Source organism: Pollicipes pollicipes, unplaced genomic scaffold (assembly GCF_011947565.3).
Source record: "Pollicipes pollicipes isolate AB1234 unplaced genomic scaffold, Ppol_2.1 Scaffold_6138;HRSCAF=7277_pilon_pilon_pilon, whole genome shotgun sequence".
NCBI lineage: Eukaryota > Metazoa > Arthropoda > Thecostraca > Pollicipedomorpha > Pollicipedidae > Pollicipes > Pollicipes pollicipes.
In genome coordinates this window covers 33,520,670-33,543,337 of record NW_023596818.1, presented here as the reverse complement: position 1 = coordinate 33,543,337, position 22,668 = coordinate 33,520,670, and the positions used below count along the sequence as shown (strand labels likewise).

General features: G+C 49.9%; 1 long non-coding RNA gene across 1 annotated transcript; it reads right to left on the bottom strand.

Moving 5' to 3' along the window:
• Positions 1–16,222, bottom strand: LOC119105987 (uncharacterized). The gene is made up of 3 exons (XR_005095086.1): positions 16,168–16,222; positions 2,925–3,036; positions 1–42 (listed from the first exon to the last, which is right to left on the bottom strand). It is a non-coding gene; the product is annotated as an uncharacterized LOC119105987 (long non-coding RNA).
• Positions 16,223–22,668: the final 6,446 nt, after the last annotated feature.

Sequence of the window (22,668 nt, the reverse complement as noted above, 5' to 3'; positions counted from 1 at the left end):
GCCGGACACCAGGTCGACCCGAGCGGCTACCGCGCTACATTGCTGCCGAACAAAACGGCGCGTTTCTGTGTTGTATTGCCACTGTATTGATGCAGTGCGGTGGCTGACGGACAACGGCGGCCGACGACGCCGCTGAGACGGTCTGCGGGCCGGCGCTTCCAACTAGAGGATTTTTCCCGAGGGAAAATAATCAGTCAGAGAAATCGTGACGGTTGGCCGTGCAGGGTGGTGTGCAGTGCACTTCTCTGAACCTGTCCGCCAATGATACGACCTGTTCACAGTGGGAGATGACAGTGCGCACAACTTATTCAAATCGAGTTTCGCTATTTGGCCCTGGAAAATCATAGCTAGATCAATCGTGAGAAGAAAATAGACACGAAAAGGTCGGGAAATACTCGTCTATAGGTAACGAGACGGTCAACAGGTTACCGAGATTGGTTACCGTTTGGTTACGTACCGATTGGTTACGAGACAGGTTACCGAGGCGTGCTGCGCGCCTTTGAGATGACATATCAGACAGTAGACGCCACGCACACCCCTCAGCAGTCATCAAGACAGTCATCAGGACACTGAAACGGGCTGCGAAACACTACGACTTGAACGCCACCAAAAGTCTTCGTGAGTCAATAAGCCACGCATCTCATGTCATCGTCGGATCATGGCTTTTCTTAACAGCCAGCGATAGCCCCGGTCAGTATCACCGGGTTGATTCTACTTTGACCCACGTTCGCAGACGATGAGCCACAATTCACAATTCGACTGAAGTACATTGGAAATCTCGAAATCGCTAGCCGTCTCGATATTCCTCGGCGCAGTAACAAGTCATACAGCTGTGCTGCCGAGACAAACAGGGCGTGACCCGTACATAAGAAACATCGCTTGACGTTAGCTAGAGTCACAGCACGCTGGGTTTAGCCCCACAGAGTTCACTTCCGCAGCTGGGTGAGTATTTTTCATAACCTATCATGTACGGCACGATACAGTATACGATACGATACGATGCGAGAAGAAGCTCTGTGAAGAGCGAGGGCCGAACATCCACACCAAGAACGGCGTTTTACAACCTTTATGGGTCTCCTCGACGTAGTTTCATAGAGCTCCGTAAAATGTGAGAAAACGAATTAAGGTCATATTTCGAGTGAATTTATGAAGTCAGCTTCAACGAACTTAACAACAGAAATATTTTCTGCGAAATAAAGCGGCTATTACAACAAATGAACAAAGAACAGTGAGCAGTGCACAGAGCAGAGAGTATTCAACAGTGAGCAAAAATGACGCGTCCTCGCCAGTGCTGGCTCCGGACAGAGGCAGTAGGTCTAAGTAAGTCATTCTCAGTCTAGGTCACATTCTCGACAATGTTCTGATGCCTAGGGCGAAATGAGGAATGCTCTGTTGTTACTTCAGAGTCGTTAGGTGAAATGACAGTCATTACCTGTCACCCCTCCTCCGACATCGCACCAACTCGCTCTTGACCCTCAGGCCTGAACTGGTTCAAGGAAAGAAGAGTCCGCTGATCTTGCGATAGAACTCAAAATGCAAGCGATGAAAATATCGTTGGATGGGCGAAGTTCATGTCTTGGTTTCCTTTATTTGCGTTCTCAAATAGAATTTCGATTGCTATACTGCATGAGCCTGATGCAACGATCTTGCACGTATTTATCACTAGAACGTTGTTCTGGTTGAATGGTTACACTGGTTTCCGCCTCCGAGGTGCTATGACCAGTACACTGAAGTTTGAAAATGGTCCTCACTTCGTCGCTAAGTAAATGACAATTTTCATAAAATATTCAGAAGATCATTACAGACGGAAGATCCAGGATTTCGCCAAAATGAAAACGTTATATTTCGGAGGACCTGAAATGGAATGGCGCCTGAGAAACGGGCAGCATTTGGAAGTTTTGTAGAAAGGCACATACGATATGTAGCAGGGACGTACTCAGGGAGGATGGGAAAGGGCAGAGGGGTATCGTCCATTACACGACTGTTCAGTAAAGTTCGGGGAGGTCCGCCAACATATTCTCTTCGCCTCGACGTCCACCGTGTGCTTTTGTGTCATCTTCAAAAATGTAGGCATTTTCCTTGACCAAAAATGGCGAGAAAGGTTTTTTTGTTGAAATGGTCAAAAATAATTTACCGCAAAACTTGGCGAGGCTCAGCAGCGCACTCTGTTTACCTTGGCCCCCACCACATTCCTTTTGTTTCATCGTAATTTCTAAACATCCGGTAGGTACGGTAGGTGGATAAGCACGGTAGGCGGGTAAGCACGGCAGGACCCTTGTCCCCCGAGGCACTGAACACACCTGTAGGTATATCACGAAGGTAAAGGTATAATAGAGAAATATACTAGTACAAATCAAATGATATAAAATACATGACATAATACAAAATAGATGCGATGTAATTACGGGCACCAAACATGCATCCTCATGCATATTTAGCCAAGAACTCGCCTCATATACGTAGGACTAGCAGCAAGCCGCTCCGGCTTCACAGTCGTGTCTCGTGCCACTGTCCAATGCGGTAGTTTAAATTTGGTCAGCCGCATGCTTTTGTGTCAATGGACGTAATAATGCCCCCCCCCCCCCCCCCCGCCTTGGCAGTCCACACCAAGAAATGTTTTGTTGCACCACTTTCCGTGCATGGAAGGCGGCCTGGCCAAGCTGAACGGATGACTCACACATACGGATGTTCGTAGGAAATGGATCATATAATTCATTACCAAGGAATTCAGCGACATTATTCCATCAATACCTAAAGCAGCGTTACAAAAACATATTGCATGCAATGCGCTGAAATAATAGCATCGCTACAGTTCTTCAACTCATCTTCAACTACAGTTTGTCAGTACATGTCCTACTGGCGACCATGGGTTTTCACCTCAGCAGTCTGGCGAGCCGCTAGCCCGCGTGCGCTGGGAGGCTGACCTGCGGCGGTGGCCGGTAGTTTCCATATTCGGGCTTAGCCTGCCGCTGCGGAGTCCGGGGGCGCTGGGCGGCTGCCGGGACGGCGGCGACCAGCAGACCCAGCAGAAACAGTCTGAAGCAGAGCGAGGCCCGCTATCAGTCTGAAAGTGCGGTCCAGAGAGGCCGGCCTCTGGCGACCCAGGGAGCCAGCCTTCGGCGGCCTAAAGAGCCGTCCACTGACGGGCCAGACAGCTGGCCTCTGACGGCCCAAACATGACAACATCTGGCGGCCCAGAGAGGACAGCCGGTCTCTGGCCGCCCAAGAAGCTGGCCTCTGGAGAGCTAGAGAGCCGGCCTCTGGCGGCCCGGAGAGTCGGCCTCTGGCGGCCGAAAAGAGGTCGGACTCTGGCGGGCCAGAGAGGTCGACCTCTGGCGACCCAAAGATGCCGGCCTCTGGCGGGCCAGAAAAGCCGACCTCTGGCGACCCAAAGATGCCCGCCTCTGGCGGGCCAGAAAAGCCGACCTCTGGCGACCCAAAGATGCCGGCCTCTGGCGGGCCAGAAAAGCCGATCTCTGGCGCCCCAGCGCCAGAGATGCGGGACGGGTCGGAGCAGGTGGGCGCAGGGCGGCGGCGGCGGCGGCGGCGGCGGGCAAGGAAAGGAGGCAGGGAGCGAGAGTGAGAAGACGGGAAGGAGACGGCGTGTGTGCGCTTGAGGCGGGGTTTGGATTAAAGAAAAGCCAAAGCCAAAGCCAAAGCCAAAACCAAAACTGAAGACAAAGACAGGAACAGAGAAACCGAGACAGGAGACAGAAACAGAGACAATGAGGCAAAGACGCAAAGAGACAAACAGGCAGAGATACAGGAGGAAGCTGAAAGGCTGAGACAGAGGCAGAGAAACAGAGACAGAAGCAGAAATACAGAGGCAGAGAGAGGCAGAGACAGAGACAGAGACAGAAATACAGATGCAGATACAGATATAGATAAGAATACAGATATAGGGAAATATACGGATACAGAGGCAGAAACAGAGACAAAGACAGAAACAGAGACGGAGATAAAGGCAAGGACAGGTACCGTGGCCCACACGCACGTGTGTGTTTTGGTGAGCACTGCCAAATGCGAAGGGCCACAGGCGCCGCCCCTCATCTTGCTGGTACTCAGTAAGTACTGAGGCACTTGTCAGTACAGTAAATGCGGTATTCACGACAGCTTGTGGCGTGAAGTGAAGTGTTCTAAAACCTTTTATATTAGGAAATGGAAGGCACTTATTTACCACACTAGTAACCTTGAACCGAGCGATTCGTGCATCGGGTGATGATCTAGAACTTGGGACGGTGTAAAAAGAAAAGTAACTGGAAATGACCATTCAAAACTCAGCATAACCATTTTTCCACACCGTTACCCAAAAACAGGTAACCAGGAGCGTCACTCCCTCTATCCCAGCGACGCCATAAACCGTACGTTAACACCAGAAAACCTCAAATCAAGTCGCGGCACTCCCAGCTAGGAAGAAGAAGCAAACATAAATAAGCAGGCGAGGAGGTGGTGCAGACCCGGCAGGAATTGTGCTATGCAATAGGCAAGTCCAAATCACACATGAGAAGGCTTAAAGGCAGTCACAGTCAAAGTCAGCTAACGACGCCCGCTAGAACCCTCCAATAAGCTACAACCACTCAGTCACAGTGTTAGTAAGGGTTGTACGATCACGCAAGTCGGAGGGACAATTAACTGGTCACTTTCGTGCTGGGTTTTGAGCTGGATGTCCAGGGAGTCCACCCAGCTAAGCGGAGCTTGTTGCTGCGAGAACTCCCGGAGCCAGCGCCATGGATTTGGGTACAAGTGCACAAACATCACTATTTCAGAACGTGATTATGGAGCATGAAGAATGCTGAATATGAAGTGAGATGAATACGTGCAGGGCAAAAAATTGCGATATCCTCAAATATGTTGGCTACGTTAATATGTATTCACGAAATGCTTGTGGATGTTCTTAACGAGAGTTTTTAATGCGGAAATATCAGTTATTCTTGGAAAATATGAAATCATAATATCGTTCCACAGCTTAGGGCCCATGGAAGATGTTGTAAATAGCTCACAACTATGATAAGAAAAAGTTTAGTCTACATGTTTTACTGGCCTCATATCCACTTTATTTGATTCGTAGAGCTGGTATATTAAATCGAATGATACAGGAAGCTGTAAAGTTAGAATTTGTGTATCACAATTAGCATGTGGGATTTAGATATATTTATTACTTCAAAATTTTGTATCGCATAAAAATTGCCTCGAAGCTTTGTGGATGGTGCATGTTTTCCATCAGGCACACAGCCTTTTTTTCCAAAATTACTAACCAATCTAGTTGAGAAACATGACTGACACTTCAAATCAAGCAGCAGTAATTAAAAAAAAATATAAAGTGTTATAGAGTAGATGTGACGTTGTTTTATCACTGATGTACCTAGTCCTACTTATTATTTCAATATTTCTATTTAATATGCTTGCAACGAAATTAAGGTGACGCGTAAATTTAAGAGACTTGTCAATGAGCACACCAAGGTGCTTGTTTTTTCTCCTCAATAGGTGAATTATCAATTTGCACATTTAGCTGGAAATGCGACGAAATGATAGTATAAATCTGTGTAAATATTTATGATACGTTCAGTGAAAGAAAATTAGCACTAAATGAGGAAGTCATGAGAAGGAAAAGTGCATTGATATCGTTTTGAGGCTCCACAATGCTTTTATTTTTGAAAATAATCGCAGCTTATCGGTGTAAGAGAGGCAAATCGTGATACTACTTAATTTAGACAAGTCATTAAAGTACATTATGAACATAATTGGGCCGAGAATTGCTCCTTGGGATATAACCATCGTTACGTTCTTGAATGATGATGGGTAATTCCTGATTTTGACGCATTGCATTTTAGCAGGGAAATATGAAGAAATGACGTCATGATATTTTCGTCGAATACCATATTTATTATGTCTACGTAGAAGAAGGTTTATGCCAACAGTGTCAAATGCTTTTAAAATCTAAATACAAACCTAGCACATATTCTCCGTTCTCAAAAGCCTTAGTGATGGTTTCCTGGAGAATAAGAGTTGACATGTAGGTACCTTTGTTCTTCTGAAGTTCGAACTGATTTTAGTGAATTAGGTGATTTTGGTTTAGATGAAGGATGAATCTTATATATATATATATATATATATATATATATATATATATATATACATAGATGAGTTTTTGGAGAATTTTGGACACAAGCAGCAGAATACTCGTAGGTCTGTAGTTATCTACAAATTGACAGTCTCTCCTTTTAAAGATGCGTGTAATCACGGCTTTTAAAAAAAAATGCCTGGAAATATCCCTGATGATAACAGCTGTTGAAAGATGGAGAATTGCTTTGAGTATTACCCTATAACATATATTGAAGATTTTTTCATTTACATTGTCAACTCCAGCTCTGACATTGTTTAGTCCATTAATGATAAGAATTAAGTTTGCTCCGTTAGTGGGGGGTAGATCCATTAATTCTGTATTTGCGATGAACTGGAATGGGCTGAATGATGGTCTAGGAATATTGTCCTTTAACTGTTGTCCAATCTCAGTGAAAAAGAAATGAAGTGATTCTGCGATATCCTGATCATCTGTGATCATTTTGCTATTAGCCTCACTCATCCTAGTTGGATCGGCATCCTTTTTCGCTTTGAATTTATGAGGGAGTGTACTGTTTTCCATGTTTCCTAGGAGTTACCAGAATGTTTAATGATTTCATCAGCATAGCATTTCTGCTTGGCTAGTCTAAGAGACGTGGTAAGGACGGTGAGAGCGGTAAGAGTTGCGGTAAGAAGTGTGAGTTAGTTTCGATTCAAAACAAGATCGCTGGCGAAGCGCACCTTTCTTGAACAGTCAGCAAATGTTGATTCCAGCGATCCGTAATGCCGTCAAGATTCACTACAGCCACGCTGTCCTCGCAAGCGTGTCCTGTTTTCATGCAAAAATTCATTTTGTAAGACCGGCCACAGACATCAAAGGCATCATTATAACGACACGATCGCGTCTGTATGTCCGTCTGCTTGACGTCCCCCTGAAGTTGTCTGGCTTCAAGAGCAGCATGTTTTGAAAGATATGCGCCAAAGGACACCTCCAAATCAAGGCGACCGTCTACCGCTCCACGGCTTCAATTCATGCAGTAAATGCAGTAAATTCATGTAGTGAATCCATGCAGTAAGAAACTTAAATGATTTTATAGTGCTGCAGGATAACCAAATGTGTTCGTAACAAAGACGTCTCAAAGATGTTTGTTGACCAAATCGCAATAATTGTCTACACTCGATCACAAGCAACGGCCACAAAACCAAGGACTGGCCTGATCCAGTCGTCTCTGGCAACACTGTTCTCATATCAACGCATATGCACGGCATTGGAATGCTTCGTGTTGTAAGTTAGCCCCTTAGTTAGAGGGCCACAGCTGGGGCGGAGCTCGTACCCGTTTGTCGGCGAACGCGGACCGGCAGCAGACCTAGTATCGAGGTCCGACGGCCTGGCCGGCTGAGCGCACCCGGCCAATCACGGCACTTAAGCGGCCAATCGGCGCATCTGTGCTGTACCGGGTGACGGCCCCAGTGCAGTGCTCCACATACGACGGACAGGCCTCGCGCGATTAACGTCAATGTAAACCAACGACTGGGAATTACGGACTGAGTCAACTGCTCGCATGGGTTCATTTTCCATTTTAACGAGGAAAAATAGTTCTCGAGAAAATCTGTGAGCCTGACGCACTTTTACTCAGAACCTTGGCAACGTCGATCGCTACAAAAAACCTGCCATTCGCGAGCTTCTTCGACATATCAATCCAATCATCCTTATTTTACTGCATGCAATAAGTTTGACATTTTAACTATTGAAAGACGTGCATTCACGTTTAGTGCCTGCATTGTGGCTTGCTTCCGTTACAAGAATAGCAGGAAAACGACATCTCTGGGTTAAAGCTCCCAATAGCCTGAAAAGTAGTCATTTGTTTTAGGTACTAGACTGGAGACATTAAGGACGCAATAGGATCCAAGAGTGTGAAAAAATATTTTCACGTCGAAAAGTGTCAGTACCCTCAGCACTGATCAGTTTATTTCCACAAACGGCAACGCTGCATGACACCCTTTTCCATTCCCCACGTATCCTGAGCACGCACAGCAGGGAGAATGAAGAAAACTTTTAGGATTGATACTAACTCATCCGCGTAATTTAATTGTTGCCGTAAACAGCAAATACAGCTTGCGCCACTGATCAGCTGATGTGTTCTTGTGTACAAAAGAAACGCCTGCAACACCTCGGTTAACGTGCAAAGCGCGTGATGAGTATGCCAACAACTATGCAGGAGAATGTTGATAAGCCTCCCAATGCTCCAGCATGTGGCCCAAATCTCCTGCACTGCAGAATGCCTCGTTATGATGGACACGTAGTTTGCTTGGACGTTACTTTTTTATTGTTTGTCGCGGCCATGCTCACGACAGGGCATTCGCTGTCGGGCTTTGCAGCAGGATTTGCTGACTAGGTGGCTGCTTGTCACGACGTGCATACTGCAGCCATAGAGTCGTAGAGCCATTGAAATCGTGGGTGGGGGAGGAGGCGATACTGATAAGACAGTACTGATAGCGTTATTCGTCGTAGAACAACCAGTGATAAGGAGGCCCAGGTTGTTTTAGATATGTAGGTACGCCTATGTCTCATTTCTCCTGGTTATTCTATGAAGAATAAGGCCAACAGTGCTGTCTATATATATATATATATATATATATATATATATATATATATATATATATATATATATATACATGTTCATGGAATATGTACTTAAAGAAGTATTCCACATTCATACGGGATTTTAAACTGAAAAAGCAGCCTTGAAGCCTTTCGGCGTTGTTCACAGTCCTGCCTCTCTAAGACCTACGCCCATTTATTTTCTGAGGCACGCGCTCGCAAAAATGGGGAAAGGTTTATTGGACAAAGCATTTTAAAGTCACCGTGGCATTCATGACGTCAAAATGACGTCATCTGAATTCTACTATGCCGTAACTCATGCGGCGATCAAGACCACGAACAATATAATTGCCGAGGCGTTCGTAGCTGGCATTCGTGAGCACGATTTCCAGATATAACGGCCGTCAATCGGCTATCAATCAATGTTGTGTAAGGTACGATGACGCAATCAAACCATGACCCATTGTGCAGTATATTTACTAAACAGATAATTGAGCTGAATGGAGAAGTCCTGTCCACCTAAAAAGTATCCTAAAAAGCAATAGTCATAAGTAAGCTTATTTCATTATATCTGAAGCTTGCTTTAATATCTTCTTATGTGAAGCATTTCCTTTAACTCACGAAATTTTGGGAATGCAATACCTTTGTGTCCCCGCACAGCTCATTCTGCAACCCTTACCACAAGCCAGCAGCCGCTACCTAGAACATCTTGATCTTGATGATGGTGGTCCTGATCCTTACGAATTTAGGCTCGTTTCGTGCAGTTGCCTATGTCGTGTTCCCAACTAACCAGCATACCACTTGCCTCTTTCCTCCGCGCTTGGGTCTTTTTGCGTGGACACGATGTACTGGGCATCACTGACCCCCTCCAGCTAGGTCTTTCCCATATCTCCGTTTCGCATTTGTTATTCCCGCCTGCTCTGCACCAGTTACATCCTTAAATGCTTTTTCTCCCTAGCCTTGTGAGGAAATCAAATCAGCGACGGAAAGACCAGAAGAGCGATGAGCGACGGGAAGACCAGAAAAGCGATGAGCGACGGGAAGACCAGAAAAGCGATGAGCGACGGGAAGACCAGAAAAGCGATGAGCAACGGGAAGACCAGAAGAGCGATGAGCGACGGGAAGACCGGAAGAGCGATGAGCGACGGAAGACCAGCTATGAGTCTGCTCGTGGGACAAACAACCAGTTGAGCGTGTACTCAATGTGCTGTGCACTCTCTCTGCTGCGACATACGATATAGGCTGGTAGACACACAATTCAACTTCCTCCGACTCTCGCCCTGATAGAGGATGGAGGATCGACCCCCCCCCAATCAATGAAAACTTTTAAAAATATCTCCCTGACATGGCATGTAAGAACGCCTAAATTTTCCTGGCCCCTGGGACATTCACTGCGCGTGCTTTGACAGTGAAAACGAGTCTCTGGCTCTTCCGTTTTCCGGGAAAACGCGATTATAGAAAGACTGTACAGAAAAACCTTGCACGGGCGCGGGTGATGGGTGCGGAGGTGCTTGCCTGAATGGAATAGTGTAGGACAGGATTGGCCATTTGGAGTACAACTTTCCACGTCGTGCGAGCATTGGAATCATGCCACCTGTGTGTTTAAGTCTGAATCTGAGCCTTTTTCCTTTTTTCAGCCCTTTTCAGTGACTGGATCACTGGAATCAGAGCTCATACCAAACAATGCTTGGTGTGTGAATCTCGACTCTTGCCATTCCATCGGGGAAATCCAGGTCAACAGCAGAATTCGGTGGCGAAAGTTTGACATGCCGCAACGCTCGGCACAGTCCGCCCTGCCCTCTGACGTCACCTGACTGCTGCGGTGACCCAGCTGCCGTCACCTGACGGCTGCGGTGACCTGACCGTCGTCACCTGACCGCTGCGGTGACCTGACCGCCATCACCTGACCGCTGCGGTGATCTGAATGCCGTCATCTGACCGCTGTGGTAATCTGACTGCCGTCACCCGACCGCTGTGGTGGTCTGACTGCCGTCACCTGACCGCTGCGGTGATCTGACTGCCGTCATCTGACCGCTGTGGTGATCTGACTGCCGTCACCTGACCGCTGCGGTGATCTGACTGCCGTCACCTGACCGCTGAGGTGATCTGACTGCCGTCACCTGACCGCTGAGGTGATCTGACTGCCGTCACCAGACCGCCGTGGTGGTCTGACTGCCGTCACCAGACCGCTGCGGTGATCTGACTGGCGTCACCTGACCGCTGCGGTGATCTGACTGCTGGTTCACTGACCTGCTGACCTGACCGCTGGTTCAGCGCGGCCGCTGCCACCCGCCGCAGGCCATGCCTGCCAAGGTCACATAGCGAGCCTCTAAGCCGACTCGCACCCACTCCGTCACGCGTGGCTTGGTGGGAAGCAGGCTCTGTGCACAGCTGAGCTATGGCGACGGACGCCATCTATCCATGGTATTTGTGAAGCGCCGCCGCTGAGCGGTGCGCGGTAATGGGCGAATTTGCGACGACGGGCGACGGGGCACGACACTGTTCCCTGTACGAAACCCTCAAGTTAACAATATTTGCTCAAAACACAAACACACAGACGATGCAACAGCACTGGTGAAGGGGCACGCCTGTATAAATCTAACGTTGCTACATTGCATGGCTCGGCGAGTATGACCATATAACTGCAAGCAGACAGTACAATCTTGCGTTTTTGTCAGCATTGACCTTTCGTCCGACCTAGCGGGGTGAATAATTTGTCCTGCAAGATATAACTTGAAAGAAGTTGAGACCTACCCTTTCTGGGACTATCGGCTGTTTTTTCGCGAGCCTCAATCATCCTTAGTTTGGAAGTGGCAGGGGTTGCATCGATCCCTCGTATCCGTTGCGATGCAAAACAACGAGAAGATGGGCGAGGGATCAACAAATTTGCCGTCTCGCCATCAACATCTGTTTTAATCGTTCAACCAATCAAAAGCCGCACGCAATGTGACAAGGAAACGAAAACAGCGCGCTTGCCTCGGTTGCACTTCAGATGGAGTTCGTCCAAACAAGCTGCAAAGTGTGCAGCCGTACATAGGCACGTGCTGCCGGGTCCTGTCCGCCGACCTTGAGACTTGCATGCAACTATCGACGACATGCAGCGGTGACCATCGTAAGACTCAGTTCCCTGATCCGAACGCCATTAGGCCCGAGAAAACAGCCCAGACAAAGATGTAGCGCAACATGACCCTGATGCTAGCGTTCCCTGGTTACATAATAAACCAGGCCGCATTGCATAACATTAGTTTCACCGTGTCCTTCGCGCGAATTAGCCCGCTATTTTCTTTTTTGAAGGACGAGGTGGAGCCCCAATAATTGTGGTCAATTTGAGCAAACTAGCGTACCCACAATTACCCTCCGTGAGATTGTAATAACACTGATATTCGTAGCACTTTTATGTAGGAAACGATAGAAACATGCATCCATATTCCTAAGCATTACTAATTTTTTATGGATATCCAATATTGTACCATGTAAATATAATCGCACATCATTGCCGCATAAACCAACGCATGCTAGCTCGAATGCTAATCGCAAGGCTAGCAAAGAAAATAACACATCACGCTAATACGTGATGCTATGTTGTGAGCCCCAACGAACGGACCGTTGTAGCGATAAACCGCACCGCCCCGTCACACATAACCATAAACAGCTGTGTCACTGTCGTCTCGGCTGTTGGCTTCTGTGCCAATGCCAGTGGCGAGTCGTTCCGCAATGGTTTTATGGACTGGCTTTGAGCCGCGCCGGCAGTCGCCCGTCATCGCCCGTGCCGTGCCTTGACCCAGTCGCAGCGGGCTCGCTCGGCTGCCCCGAGCGCCCCCCCCCCTCTCCGGCCCCTGGGGTGAGGAGCCGTGGGGCGGGGGGGGGGGGGGGCGGGGACGGGAGCCGGTTTGTCGCGGCGCCAGGTGACAGCGGGCCGTCGGACCGCATTGCGCCCCGATGTGGCCGTAGTCACAGTGGGGCGGGGCGGTGGCATGCACTATCGAGGGTTGGTGCGGCGCAGTTTCAGAACTTACGGAACCTCTGGCCTTCGAGCCCAGTAGGATGGCAGACCAGCGGCGTTACGTTACAGCTGGACCAGTTGGGTTGCGCCTTTTACCTGGTGTGATGCTGGCAAAAGTTTGCTTTGAGTGTGGTTGTTGCGGCAGCGTTTTACGCTCGTTGACTCGCACTGGTATGTTGGGCCCACGGCCGTCCTACTCGTCTAGGCTCTGCCTCAATGACATATGACTGTGCCCGCCGTCATGTCTCAGTGAACATCGTGACAGGAGAACCCGATGTCGAAAGCATACTTTCAGAGTAATGTGTGCACAAAGCCTCGCAAACTGCGCCGTCAAGCATGCGCTCCGCCAGAGCGGTAGACAAACAAGGCCCACACTTTCCGTCAGTTTAACATTACAGATATGGCGTTACATTAAAAATCACGCATTTCGATGCGTCATAACTTCAGCCCGGGGTGGCGCGCGGGCGCGGTATGATGAAATCGCTCCAAATGTCCAACTTCCGTGACGCTAACCATGCCTACGCTACAGCGAACTGGTGACAAACACGCATTTCACTAGAAACCTCCCGTTTTTTTTTTTAAGTGCAGAGTTAAGTCATGACGTGGGCCATCTGGCGGTGTTTGCCTCAATAGCGCAGCACATTTATCAACAATTCGTATGATCTAATAGCTGACACCGCCACTTCGAAATAACGCGTGCCTGGAGCGGGGAGTGTAACTGAGCCGGAGCCACTCATGTTCCCAATACACACCCGTTATGTTTAAGTATATAGCTGCTATCTCCGGAATTCCGATTTCTAGGGTTCCAGTATTCATCCTCTCCAGGACCCAATATTCCCTTGTTTCTTAGAATTGCCGCTAATCGTCGGCTCTGCACACCTGGAGCCTGCCGGATTCCTTGCCTTATACAAGATGCTAGGCTGCAAGGTTGTTGCAAAACGACCTTGTGGACGTAAAACGGGATTATTTCCATTTGTTAGGCTTAAGTTACCGTGGATAGTTATGTATCTTGACACATCAAACATAATGCCAGGTAAGAGATTGCAAAAACTTGTCATTGCTTTGTGTTGGCCTCTCGCACCAGCCCATATTTTTCCCCCACGTGTGGTTGTCGCGCGCACCGTGCGGAAACATACTCCCGTTGCGTGTGGGCAAGATGACGGTTTAAGTCTGAGAGTACAATTATTGCAAGGTTTAGGCAGCCCTAGGTACTGCTAAAACTGCCAAATACGCAGTCAAAAAGCCTAAAATACGTGCACTCCGGGACAAGAAATTGCTTTTCATGCCGGGCTACCTTGCTGCGAAGCAAGGCAAATTTAAACTGGCTGGTTGTTCTCTTTTTTATTCTGCATTCATTCTGGGCGATTTTATCGTTAAAGATCACCCATTCAGCGGTTAGTCGAATACGTATGACATTCTGGGAACAGGGAGAAGGTTAACTTTGGTGGCGGTTTGATAGCACGAAAGCAGTCTGGAATGGAATTTAAGGTGAGCCCTACGAACGGATATCAGTGGCTGGAAAAACTCCATGCGGTTTCTATAACAGTGCTGTAAAACTAATAGTCCAACCACGCTATCATACAAAAAGGAATGATGCTCCCCATGATTTCAGCCACAAAAGGAAACGACTGATGGCCAAATCACCATCCCAATGCAGTAAACACTAGCATGTAAAACGCATAGGAGCACATAGAAAACGTCCGTCCAAAAATGTTTTGGATACATTTCAAAAGTAGATGAAAATTGCTCATTACCGAAACCTCATTTCCTTTAAATCGCGCGTTCATTTGCCACGCCTTAAACCGTCTCCAACAGACCGTGTCCCCAGACAGATTCATCTCCTTGCTGTTAATACTGCTCGCCACATTCAGATGATGTCAGTGAGGATACGAGCACATAAATAATGACATTTAGCAACCAATCACGTTTTAACGTGGCCCAGTACTTTTCGGGTCCTGGCCGACATCGTACCATATAACCTACTATGTTTTAAAGGAAATGTTTCACGTCTGAAGGTATTGAAGCACGCATCAGATAAGACGGAACAAGCTCACTCATAACCATTGGTGTGCTTTTTAAATGGAAAAGACTGCGCTAGACACCACACTTTTTTGTTAATTTGTTTCTCAAGCGTCATGGTTTGATTACGCCATCGTACCTTGCGCAACATTAAGAGCCAATTGGCGGCCGTTGTATTCGGAAATCGTGCTCACGAACGCCAGATACTAACTCCCTGACAATTGCATTTTTCTTGGCCTTAATCGCAGCATGACATATGAAATGGCAGAAGCTGGATGATGTTATTATGACGACAAGAATGCTAAGGCAACTTTGAAATATTCTCCCTGATACACCTTTCCCCATTACCGGCAGGATTGTGAACAGCAACGAAGTGTCGTCAGAACGGCTATTTCAGTTCAAAACCCATATAATTGTGATGTGACAGTAGTGCTTGCAAAACACGGCCTGCGCCGTCTTACATAATATACTGGTGTATTACAGCTGATTGCATGACGAAGAAAATGTTTGCTCCGGTGCATAGCGCGAAGCGACTTAAATTCGGACGAAATACCCAGAGCATTCGCGCTTTACCGAGAGCCGTATGACATCCAGACACCCCTGCATTTCGTGTCATTGACAAGCAGCCGCGATGCGTCGGGTTTGAATGCGAGTGAGATTCGATGGCGTCGCTGACGAGATAGCCTCTGGAGCCGTTGACATGGGAAAGTGGGGAGGAGGCACAGCGCCGGGGACCCCGGTCCCCATTTCACCAATCGCGAGAACATGAGCGTAACACAAACTACGTGGAAAGAATTGGCTGGAAACGAAAACAGGCTCACCTATTTTTCGGGATGCACGTACGCCCAAGGCTGAACAAGCGACATCGAATGGACCAGACATGTATATGCATATCTAATGCATGTGTATGTATGGACGATAAAATAGGCATAAAACAAAAGGAGGTAGCGTTTAAGATATTAAATATGCGTGGGCTGGAGCGCCCGAATGCGTGTGCCAGACGGCGCGCAAGAAAAGGTGGTAGTCGTGTGTGGACCGACGTGTGTGGATCGCGACCGATGCGCCCATGTCGCGCACCATGCCAGATGGACACATTTGTCCGTGTGTGACACCCACAGGGGTTGCGCGCTATCTTCCGCACTACCTGACGTGCGACCATTTGGGTCCCTTCAGCTGTCTAGTTATCAGTCCATCGCGTGCGTCCATTGCTTAGTTCGGACGATCTCCAACACGTGCTATCTCCATCGGTCCGTGCGAGAGACATTCGTACACAAGGGGAGGTAACGGCGTACTCTGAGGTCAGTATTCCCTTCTCTGATGCAACTGCAAATGCGCGGACACCGCCGCCGTGACAATGTCGTTCCGCCGATGACTCGCAAGCTCTGAGGCACATCCATTAACAGTGCAAGAAAGTTTGGCACGTGCGTCCACTGACATCCCTGGCTGACGCCGACCGCGTGGACGGCCGCGGCTGGACTCTCACCTGACCGTCATGACGGGCGCGGTGATTGCGTGCCTCCTGTGAACACCCGCTGGGCTGACTGAGGCCGGGGCGCCACGCTGGGTCTTTATAGCTCCGGCTAGAGGTGCGCACGGCAGGTACTGTATCCAGTGTCGAGCACCTGCGCAAGGCTCAGCATGTTGGGTGAGTTCACCGAGTGATTTCTTTACATCGCGAGCAGTTGCGTGACGTCATTGGGAGTCACTTAGTCGTCTGTCCACGACGGGCACCAAAAAGGCAACCGAGATCTCAGCTGACACATGGTTTGTGCATTAGGGTGCGTCATCAGTGACAAAGCCATATAAGACAAAGAAATTCTTTGGCGCAGGAGTCCAAAAGCACACGGCAGGGCAAAAGTTTTCGCCAAAAACTTAACTTCGTGAGGCTCGAGTCGATCTAAACGCCGTAAATCGACGCTCGGCGTTGTAGTCACCTCATGCTGGACGGCGTCCGCTGCCGCAGGTAACACCAAGCCGTGGGCGGCAAGCGACACAAAATACCTTTGCGTATAGAAACGATGCTGCCGAGCGCTCGTTATGCTGTCCAACGAGAATGTCCCGGTCTAAGGTATAATATGCGGGTCAGACATTGCCCGATTAATTGTTATTTAGTGGAAACTTTATGCGCTGTTGAGTATGAGCTCGTTGTACGAGTATGCTGGTTATCATTGATTTAGACTTTCACTGCTCTAAGACAACTCACGTGATGCAAACACAACTATGTATAGCATATGACTCAGAATATATTGTTTGGTGTGCAACTTAAAACATACAGTAAGTTCTGCAGCCTGTACCACGGACGTAGAAAGGGAGGGGGAGGTAGGGTGACCCCATGCACATCTTGCTAGTTGCCGAGCCTGTGTATCGGATGCACCGGCCCAAGCAGCTATTGCTCAGACTGGAAACCCAAAAAGCGTGTTGGCAGGGATCGCACGGTAGCAGAAATACCTTCGCAGCTGGGCTCCGTATCTTGCCGAAGCTCCAGCTCCAGCTGAAGACGCCATCGGCAGTGCGGCGCTGCGTCGTACTCCTAGTGTGAGCCAGATAGGGCAAGGTGGCCAGCGGTGCCTGCACTTTGTTCCGCAGCTCGCGGTCGGTGAGGTCTCGCAGTGGAGGCTGTGTGGCTGGTCCGTGCCAGGGAATTATTTCGGTGTACCTCACGGCCCCGAAGTTTACCGCTGAGATGGCGAAGACCCAGGGCTGAAGAAGGCCCTCGGTTTGCTGCTCACGTGCGGCGCGACGATGGGAACCACCTGTTCGCAGACCATGCGGTTCTCATCCCACACCATGCCCAGCAGCAGCTGTTCCGGACGGATCCAGTATCCGTTACGCCTGAGGATTGGCTGCACCGTGGTGTATGTGTGCTGCGGCAGGTCGCGGAACAGCGCGATGCTCCGGAACAAGTTGCGTAAGCTAAAGTAGCAGCCACTGTTTTGCCGGATGGCGAACCATACCGACACATAGTGGCCGACCACGCACTGGACGAGGTCCTTGAGAGAGCCGCTGCAGGTCTCGGTAGAGATGTAACTGGGAGCAGACGAGCGGCCAGTGCCAACCATCTGAAAACAAAAGCGAATATATTAGAACAATTCGCTGCGAACTTATCGTTAGATCATACAAAAATTATTGCGCCTGTTTAGTGTACGCAATTATGCTGATATCCAGAGTCCTTAAATGTGACGGAATACATATCAACGAATATGTTAGTAAGCATGAACCAACCATAAAATGATGCGACATAGTACGGCACAAGGTATAATAATAAGTGAATGCTCAGCAGTGAGCACACGAAATATCGGTTAATACTTGATGAACTTTAAACACTCCTTGGTATAAATTCGAAGATAATGCCTTTTTATCTTACCTGATATGGTTCGATGGTGCGATTCGCCGCTGGGCTGCCACATTTCGGACAGAGCTATTTTGAACACCGGATGCCAGAAGGTACATCAGCTGTTGGTTGGTGCTCAGCTGCTGAATCAGGTCGACCGGCAGGTTTGGCACATGCCCCGAACTAGGCTTGAATGCCACAACGTCCCTCTCCCAGACCTCCCCGGCACAGGCCTAGCCCATGAGTCCAGAAAAAAATTTCGATCCCGTGGTCGTGCCGTCCAAGTTCGGCAGCAGATGGTGGAGGCTCAGCTCGTTGCCGTGCAGCTGGCAGATGAACCAGTGCACGGGTGACTCAGTGGCCAGCTCAAACAACCGGAACACGTCGCCTATCGTTTCGGTGTTGACGGCTCTGCCATCGCAGCCGAGCACATTGATGTGACCGTCGCACTGCGGGCTCACGGAGTGAAGCTCGTTGAACAAGTACAGGGCGCGGCCGAACTTGAACGTGAAATGAGTGACGTAGCGACTGCCTGGCTCAGTAATGACAACCACGTGTTTTTCGACGGCATTCGTCTGGCTCCGTGTGGCTCATGTAGCTTCTGCCTTCGTGTCCGTCGGAGTAGAGGATGGTCAAACCTGACCCGCGGATTGCTTCAAAGTTTTAACGAGCCGTCTCCTTTCTTGCTCTGTCTCTTGCGCAGCAGGTCTTCGTAGGATCTACGATATTTGATTTCAAGTAGCCAGTCCGTTTTTGCTGTCTTCTTGAAAGGCGTTGATGATAGCAGCAGCGGCTCGGTTCGAGCCAAAGTAGCTGCCAACCGCCAGAGCGGTGTTATTCAGATCGTTGATGTAATGTACAGTGACATTGGTCTCAACCGTAACGAACACTCGGCGTCGTTGCCACCTTCTACCATGTACGGAACCGTGTAAAAATCCGTGCTCTCGGCTGACTCGCCAGCGCTGAGACCACTTGGTCCCGGAGCAGACTCGGGGTCAGCACTAGCAGCCAGCGCTGTCTCAGCAGGCGGCGTTGGTTCAGCAGTCGGCGGGGAGGGTGATTCAGGTTCAGCAGCAGCCACCGCCTCACTGGCGGCCGAGCGACGTCGCCCCTGGAGTTGCCTGGCCATCATCCGCATCTCGCGAACCTCCCTAGCCACAATCGCATCCTGGTCATGTGACCCCAGGGTAAGCTTCCGGTGCCTACACTTGTTCGTCATGACAACCTCCTCCTGATGCACTGTGCAGGCAACTGGGCATGGAAAGCTGCACTGAGGCTTGCACTTGCATTTCGCGACATCAGGAAGCTTGTCCAATATCGCGGTGGCGGCGTTGCTGTGTCACTCTCTTTCTTTGATCGCTTGCTGATAGCTCTGTTGGATGATATCAATCCCTCTCGATCAATTTTGCCACGTAATTTAGTTTATGAACAGGAATCGCTTCCCTGGCCCACAGTGCCCTGATTTCTACCGTCGCGGTCTTGAATATGGTAGTGAGATTCCTCTTCGATTCGCTCAGCCACCTGATGTAGCTCAATAGTTTTCCGTAGTCCACAGTTGGTGCTGGGACAGTAGAGCCGGGTGGCCTATCACAAGTTGTTTTGTGCGCGACCGTGTAGCCTTCGGCATGCTTATGCAAGTAACTGTTCGAAAGAAATGTTTAAGTACTGGCGAAAGTTAACTAATAAACCCATATATCCACGCAAAAGCACATGAATTGCAAATCAACATCACAAAGATGCGTTAGCATAAACGAGCTTGGACCTAACCCGGTCTGCTGGAGCATTCTCATAACTGCACAGCTTTGAGTTTTACCAAAAAGTAATGTTCTTTACTAAAAAGTCAGCCTAAAAGCTGTTTGGCAATGTCTTGCTGGTGATCTTCATGATATCTATTTCATACTCAATCCACCAAGTACCAGTAGTGTGGAAAGTGGCAGCTTTGAGGCTTGTTGGAGGATGATCCCAGTGCGTAAAATAGGTGGCGCTAGCATCGAATACGGCTTTCCCGCCTTTCAAAGAAAAACTGCTCCCGCCTCACGAACATCGACATTGGTGCGGTGCGACAGACTCGAAAGTTTATCATTAATCCCTGTGCCAAGGAAAAACTTTGTCTCAGCTGATTCCAAGAGATTCACCCCCTCGATGACGCACACTAGTGTGCATATTACGCCCGGATCTTAACAAATGTAGTCTCGTGCCGCTACTGCAAACGAATCGTACATTCAGCGTCATCACGGACGTCATTGTCATCAGCACATGCGCCCGCTGGGCAGGCGCATCAGATAGTTAGACCGCCTGCTGACGCCCATCACCTCCCCCCCCTCCCCGCCCGATCGGTCTCACAGACCTGTCTTGATGTCCTGCACGAAGACGTGCTGTGGGGCACAGAGGGCCTGAGTGAGCCGGCGCTGGCGCTCGGCTGCGGCCGAACTGGAACACAACATCTGCGCGGACGGGCGGCCATCCGCGCGTGAAGTTGCACGGCTCCAGTTATGACTGCTCTAGGCGTTATGGCAGGTCCGGTGATCGAGGGGTGGCTTACGAGCTCCAGGGGACCTCGTTGCCGTCTTCTCCTTATGCAAGTAGCGACAGACGCAGATGGCGTTTATCGGAAGGGCTGGGTGACGCATTCTTCTTCCGCAGTGGCATTCCCAGGTGCCAGACTCTCCTCCAGTAACCGCTGGCCCAACAGGCAGACGGTGACAGACCCGGGTAGCACACAGCGGAAGACCCTGGCGCCGCACTCCTTCTCCATTGTAGATATCGGAGGACCCGGGTGCCCCACTCTCATCTAGCAGCGGCAGACCCAGGTGAGCAGCAGCGGCAAATCACGCTACACTTTCCTCCTCCAGCGTCCACAGGCCCGGGTGCTGCACTCTCCTCTCCCAGCAGCAGCGGCAGATCACGCTGCACTTTCCTCCTCCAGCGTCCACAGGCCCGGGTGCTGCACTCTCCTCCTCCAGCAGCAGCGAACCCGAGTGGTCAACAGCGGCAGATCAGGCCGCCGCACTCTCTTCCAGCAGCCACAGACACGGAACCGCACCCAGGTGCTGCACCTTCCTCCTCCAGTAGCCACAGACCCGGAGCCGCACCCAGGCGCTGCAACTCCTTCCTCCAGCAGCCACAGACCCGGAGCCGCACCCAGGTGCTGCACCTTCTTCCTCCAGCGGCCACAGACCAGGAGCCGCACCCAGGCGCTGCACCTTACTCCTCCAGCAGCCACAGACCAGGAGCCGCACCCAGGCGCTGCACCTTACTCCTCCAGCAGCCACAGACCCGGAGCCGCATACGGGCGCCATTCCAGCAGCGCCAGGCACGAGCACCCCACCCCAGCAGCGGCAGGTACGGGCACCGCACTCAAGCAGGGAGCGGCAGGCACGGGCACCGCACTCCAGCAGCGAGAGGCAGACACCGACACCGCACTCCAGTAGCGGCAGGCACGGGCACCGCACTCCATCAGCGGGGCGGCAGGCACGGGCACCGCACCCCAGCAGCGAGAGGCAGGCACGGACACCGCACTCCAGCAGCGGCAGATCCGGGGGTCGCAGCGGTGATGGACCCTCTGCTGGACCAGCCTAACTGCCTAAACAGCTTTGGTCATTACTGGCAATAACTTTCAGAATACAGAGGAGAATGGCAATTCAAGAACTTGGTGATCACCACCCAGCCCGTCCCAACCAGTCAATCCCTCACTTCATAATCGTTGTTCATGAGCGTTGGATTGTTGATGCTATGTGATTCCAGAGTATCAGTGACGTCACCACGGGTGTCGATTTGTATTCTTTTGTGAGAGCCTGGCCCCCCAATGTTGAGTTGGGCCCCCCAATGTTGGCATGCCCCCCCCCATTGTTTTTTGTTGGAATACTACAACTGTGTGGGCAAAATATGATCATAACACAAGGACTGTCTTCTTTGCTCTTTTTGCGTTGTGGCGTCCCGCACCGCTCTCATAGCAAAAAATCATGGTTTCTCTCACCCCCAAGTGCGAATAATAACAGCTGATCGGATGAACGATGCAGTAAACTTCACATGCCTGGCGTCATAAGATACACAATGGCTTGTGAGGTTTAAGTGCAGAGCTCTGGAATATGAGAATAGCCTAAGGCCTTCATAGCTAACCCCGTCCCCGTCCCCCACAACTAAAATGCTTGCCGCCTGCCATGGCCGCCATATAAGAGCACGATCGGCGCCCTAAATAGGTCTCTACAGGGGCGCCTTCAGATGCCGATCAGAACAGACGCGTGCGTCCAGTGTCTGCTCCCTGGATCCAGCCCTGCGTGACTTCTGTACTGCTTAAATTAAAGGCCTTAATAAATTATACTAAGATTAAAAACATATGTTCCATTTAACTAATATAAGTTGGGCTAAATCTGGCGAGAAAAAACAACGGGGAGGCTTAGGTTGTCGGGCCTTCGGTTTGCCCCCCTCCCCCCCGCCCCCATAATTTACAGAAATTGACGCCTCTGGACATCATTGTGAGGTCGTTGCTATCAAAACGGGCTTCCCCATGGCGCAGGACCCGGATAGCGTCTCCTTGGCCGCGTGAACGTCGACGAGGAACTACGAACGCCGCGATCTGCAGAATACACGACCATTGGGCCGTAATGTGGACACGGCTTCGGAGCCATGCTGGAGACGGGGGCAGCAAACGTG